Raw genomic sequence first — 6,436 nt, forward strand, 5'->3', positions numbered from 1 at the left:
TTTCTTTGATGTGTCTTTGTCTGGTTTTGGTATCAGGGTGATATTAGCTTCATAGAATGAGTTTGGAAGTGCTCCCTCCTTTACTACTTCATGGAATAATTTGAGGAAGGTTGGAAGTTCTACTAGATCTTCTTTGAAGGTCTAGTAGAACTCCACTGAGAATTCATCTGGTCCTGTGCTTTTGATGACATCTTCAATTTCACTGCTTGAAATTTATTCATTTAAATTTTCGATGTCCTCTTGATTCATTTTGAGTAGATCCTATGTCTCCAGAAATTTATTGATGTCTTCTTTCTATTTTATTAGAGCATAAATTTTCAAAATAGTTTCTGATTATCATCTATATTTCCTTTGTGTCCTATGAGATATTTCCTTTTTCATCATGGATTTTAGTAATTTGAGTTTTCTCTTAATCTTTGTTAGCTTGGCTAAGGGCTTATCAATTTTATTTATTTATTTTTCAAATAACTTTCTTTGTGTTTTGTCAATATTTTGGATTATTTCTTTTGTTTTAATTTCAGCTCTGATGTAATTATTTCCTGTTTTCTACTGCTTTTGGTGTTAATTTGTTCTTCTTTTTCTAGGGCTTCAAAATGTAACGCTAGGTTATTTATTTGTTGACTTTCTATTCTTTAAAGGAATGAGATTAATGCAATAAACTTTTATCTTAGCACTGCCTTCATAGTGTCCCAGAGATTTTGATGTGTTGTATCACTATTCTCATTTACCCGTAAATATTTTTTTCATCCCTAATTTCTTCTGCTATCCATTCATCATTCAATAGCATATTATTTATTCTTTAGGTGGTAGAGTAGCTTCTATTTTTTGTTTTATTGTTGATTTCTAATTTAATTCCATCATGATCTATTGGAATGCAAGTTATTATCTCTGTTTTTTTTGTATTTGCTAAGAGTTGCTTTGTGGCCCAAGATACTGTCTATTTTAGAGAAGGATCCATGTGCTGCTGTGAAGAAAGTATATTCACTTGTTGATGGATGAAATATTCTCTATATATTGTTGTCTAAATTATTAATTATATATTTTTATTTCTATGGCTTCTTTATTTAGTTTTTGTTTGGAGGATCTATCCAGTGGTAGGAGATAGAGAGGTATGCTAAAGCCATCCAGTATTATTGTGTTGTGGTCTATTTGATTCTAGAAAATTGAGAAGGTCTGTTTGATGTATTTAAATGGTCCACTGTTTGGTGCATAAATATTTATAATTGTTATGTCTTGTTGATTTATAATTCCCTTAAGCAGCATGAAATGTCCTTCTTTGTCCCTTCTGATTAACTTTGGCTTGAAGTCCACTTTATCTGATATGAGGATAGAAACCCCTGCTTATTTATGAGATCCATGTGAATGAAATGTTTTTTCCCATCCTTAAGTCTGTGGATATCTTTGTCTATGAGGTAAGTCTTTTGGAGATAGCATATTTTGGTCTTGGATTTTTTTTTAATTTTAATTCTTTTTTTTTTTAGTTTTCAGCGGACATAACATCTTTGTTTATATGTGGTACTGAGGATTGAACCCGGGCTGCATGCATGCCAGGTGAGCACACTACCACTTGAGCCACATCCCCAGCCCCTGGTCTTGGATTTTAATTCAATCTGCAGGTCTATGTCTTTTGATTGATGAGTTTAGGCCATTTACATTCAATGTTATTATTGATGTGATTTTTATTCCCTGTCATTTTGATTTAATTCTGGTTTTTGTTTTGAATTAGTTTCTCCTTTGATTGACTATGTTTCTAGTGTAGTTCCTCCTTTTGCTGGTTTTCAGTTTAATTTTTCATGGAATATCTTATTGAGTATGTTGTGTAGTACTGGCTGTAGAGTTTCTACCCTGTGGACTTATAGCATCTATGAAGGTTTTCAGTGCCTCATCATTTAGGGGAAGACAAATAATGACAAAACCCAGTTCAAACAATGTAAAGCATAAAATTAAACATTTCCTGCTATGATGTCTACAATGTTAATTGTCACAATAAACAGAAATGATATGATTGGTTATTGCCTACAATAAAAACAGTAGCTTTGAGAAGAGTTTATAATTTTGAAGAGTGAACAAAAAGAGAATGGAAGTGATATAGGATGTGAGGATAATGGGAGAAGAGAGATGTTAGAAGTAAAAAATTAAAGGAAGAGTGAAAGAGAGAACAAAAGTGATTAATCATTAGCAGAAGAGAAGAGAGAGAATTGAGGGAAACCAGTGAGAGAAAAAAATATATAGAGGGCTAGGGATGTGGCTCAAGCGGTAGTGCGCTCGCCTGGCATGCATGTGGCCCGGGTTCTATCCTCAGCACCACATACAAACAAAGATGTTGTGTCCGCCGAAAACTAGAAAATAAATATTAAAAATTCTCTCTCTCTCTCTCTCTCTCTCTCTCTCTCTCTCTCTCCTCTCTCACTCTCTCTTTAAAAAAATAGAGTAATTTTTTTTAAAGAGAGTATTTTTTAATATTTATTTATTTTTTAGTTTTCAGTGGACACAACATTGTTGTTTGTATGTGGTGCTGAGGATCGAACCCGGGCCGCACTCATGCCAGGCAAGCGAACTACTGCTTGAGCCACATCCCCAGCCCCATAAAGTAAAATTTTTAAAGAGTAAAAATCAAAGAGTATAAAACAAAACTGAAATATGTTAATCAAACATCCTAGTCATCAAAAAACTGATCCATGAAAGATAACTGGCTTCAAAAATGCTACAAATTGGGGAAAAAATAAATATGAGTATGTGGGAGGCCATCCTCCCAGGGGATTTGAGTTACCTCCCTGGCTGGGCAAGAGGCGCTGAGACACATCTTTGTGTCCAGAGCTTTCCCCACCCCTCTCAGGTCCATGTGTAGGCGTGTCTGGCCACTGCCCAAGACCCAATCATCGCACCTGTCCTTGGGACACTGCCCCCTTAATCCCCATTGGAGGGTTCCCCCCCCCCCCCGCATTATTTTTGTTCTTCAATAAAAGTCCATTCCCTGGCATGTTCTCTCTCTCTCTCTCTCCCTCTCCCCCTCCCTCCCTCCCTCCTTCTCTCTCTTTCTCCTCTTCAGTAAACCTCCATACCATAATAGGTAGCTGGAGGCTGGACTAGGTTTAAAGGTAATTAGGGCCTGTCTACACCTGGGGCTGGTTTAAAGGTCATTAGAGCCTGTCTCTTTAATTCAAACTCCCTGAGGATTTCTCACGTGGCTGAACCTTCATTTATGAAGCCTGTGCTGGCCACAGGCTAAATGAGTGTGCATAAATGTCCTTGAAACATTAAGGTCATGATTAAACACAGAAAAGAAAAAGAGTGAGAGAGGGAAAGAGAGAGGGAGAACGAGAGAGAATGAATATCTGGATAAAAAGGTAAAGAATGTTTCCATTGGAGTTAAAAGAGCTTCTCAGCAGTTTAGGTAGGGTCATCTGGAGATTCATGCTCCACTCTCTGGATTGCTGGAGGGAGAGAGGCAATTCCCAAGATGGAATTCCCGGTGCAGGGTTTAGGCTTCAGTGGGCTCCAGGCTCTTTGCTGGATGCCAGTTCGCCTGGGGATTTTAGATGAGCACCCCTCCGGGTCCAGAAATTGCCAGTCACCGCTGGAAGACTGTACCCCAGAGGTCTCCCCTGGGTTCCACTCATGGTGAGGAGCCGATACCTTGTCCACTAGGGAACTCTGCGAACCTTACATTCCCTGGTCTGGGATTCAATCTCCAACCCCTCCCCTGTTGAACGCCCAGCTGAGGGGAGCCACATTGAGTCACCACGCCTTCTGGGGATCTGAAAGATCACTGCAGTCTGACATGACTCATGACTCGGTACCCCCACCCCTGCTCAGATAGCAAGGCCGGTCTTCTGAGCAGGCATACCCCTGGGGTCGAGCTACACTCACCTGTTCCTTTGTGATATTACCCCCTTGCCCTGTTTGGGATAGAATGTTCCATGGAAACGCCCTTTGAGTGTCCCCTTCTCTTGCTCTGCCTTTGGGTGTGGCCTTCCTAGATGTCAGTCAACCTGCTGACAATGGACATCAGGAAGCTAGACTCAGCCCCCTGAAACCTGACCCCTTGCCCCATTTGAATGGCTTCTCCTCAATAAAAGCTTTCACCACATGCTCTCTGGAGCTCTTTTCACAGACCCCTGGGGTCAGGCTCAGCCAGACACATCTCTCCCAGCCAGTCCTCCAAGCAGCCAGATTAGAGGGGGAGGGGGAGAGCCAGGTGGGTTTCCACAGCCAGCTTTTCCCTGGGTAAACGTCTCGTCTCTCGGTGTTTGATTTCTCCTGGTCTTTTAGGCACACTCTAGGTCATGCGGTGTGGGTTTGCCAGGCCTGTATTTTGGGCCAACTCTGCTTTGCCAGGAATCAGCTCCCTCCACTGCCAGCCCTGGGCCACAGCTGCAAAACGGTTCCTCCCTTTGTCTTTCTTAAACTGCCTGAAGAGATAGAGCTTCTTCCCCACACAAGGAGATCCTGCAGTGGCCTTTCAGTTTAGTCCGGCAGTGTCTTTGATCTCTAAACTCTAGACACAGACATGCCTCAGACCTAAAAAATGCTCTTTCCTTTAATTCCCTTATTTCTTCCTTATTTTATTATATCCAACCGCCTGAGTCCTGATCTGCTCTGAGTGTCCACTTTGAGATTCCGCTAAAGCCCCCAGCCCATTTTTTTTGTTCACTCACCTTGTTAGAAGCTGCCTGTGTGCTCTCTCGGTTTCATGGAGCAGCCAGGAAAGCGACCTCTCTATTTAGTTATCTTGAAAGTCTCACCTTTGACAATCTTCTTAACATTTGACCCTGTCCCTATTTTCTTTGAGTTATGGTGTCTGTGTCTCCTCCTTTGAAACTAGGTGGGCTTCTGTGAGTGTCCTGAAACACCCAGGATGGTTGCAGGGACACCATGTGTCTTCAAGCTTAGGATGGAGGAATATCATGGACTGCCACCTTGCTGTCCCCGGGTGATGGGCCTTGGAACTTGGCCACCACGTTGCAAGGAAGTTCTCTACACACACAGGCTGGTCACCCCTGACACCAGTTGTGTGGTGTTTTGGTCAGATTTTTCGCTGCTGTGACTAAATGACCCGACCAGAACAATTATAGAGGAGGAAAAGCTTATTTAAAGGCTTATGGGCATTTCAGAGTTCTTAGTCCACAGAAGGCTGGCTCCGTTTCTCAGGGCTTGAAGTGAGGCAGGACATAATGGTGGAAGAGTGTGGAAGAGGGACACAGCTTGCATTGTCATCAGGAAGCAGAGACTTCACTCTCCAGATATGAAGTCTGTTCCCCAAAGCCGAGCCCCAGTGAACCACTTCCTGGGGCCACACTCACCTGCCTCCAGTTACCACTCAGTTCATCACAGCAGGGATTAATTAGCTGATTCCTTTAAGGTTATAACCCAATCATTTCTCCTCTCAACCTTCTTGTGTTGATTCACATAGGAGCTTTTGAGGGACACCTCACATCCAAACCACAACATGGGTTCCCCCAACCTGACGGATTCCTCAGCACCGATGGGGTGTGCTACAATTCACTCCAATTCTGAAACTATCCACCTGGAGTTAGTGTCAGACCCCAGAGGTTGAAGGGCTCAGTCCTGCAAGACTGCTCCCATTTCAGGTGCCAGTTTCAAGTGCAGGCCTCCTGTATTTTTTACTGACTGGCTATAGATTGTGGGATTCTACAGTCCCCTCCTGGGGTTCCATATTTTCTAGAATGGCTCAGAATTCAGAGAAACTCTTTGTTTACTGGTTTATCACAAAGGATATACCAACAAGAATAGCCAGATGGAGAAGGTGTGTCAGGCAGGCTTCCACACTTTATCCATGTCCCCCTCACACCCTGCATCTGGATTTCTACTCCTACCCTGAAGTTTATTAAATATCAATCAAGGGTTTCTGTACTCTACAGCTCCAACCTCCTTCCCAGAGTTTGGTGGGTGAGGTGGAAATTTCTAATCCCTTTGTTTTTCTGTCCCACTGAGACCATCAGAGACCACCACAGGGACAAAGGACAAATGTACTCCTGGGCCTTAACTTGTGGCCTGGTAGCGATAAAGCATAGTTAAGTTATTTTTCCCTCCATCTGTTCTCCCTTCTCAACTCATAACTTGTTAGATATTAAAACCTTGGTGTGTGTGCCTGACCTCCTCCTTAACCAGCTGATCAGCTCCAGGGACCATGTGCCTCATTAGGAGCAGGGACAAGAGTCCTGAGGTTTGGTTAGTTTGAGAGGTTCATCTCTAATTCCTTCCTCGGTAAAAGGAAGAGCTAGCTGTTCCCTGCCTCATGAAGGAAATCTTGGACAGATTCTTCTCAGAAAAAAAATATCCAGTCACCACTAGTCACCTTTGCATCATCAAAACATCCAGGGGTCCAACTCTGACCTTCACTTCAGGGCAAACCTTCCCCAGTTGTGCCTGCTCAGGTTCAAGGGCTGCAGTGTGTCCAGGTCTCCTTGACCCT

This window comes from Urocitellus parryii, chromosome 3 (assembly GCF_045843805.1).
Source record: "Urocitellus parryii isolate mUroPar1 chromosome 3, mUroPar1.hap1, whole genome shotgun sequence".
Lineage (NCBI taxonomy): Eukaryota > Metazoa > Chordata > Mammalia > Rodentia > Sciuridae > Urocitellus > Urocitellus parryii.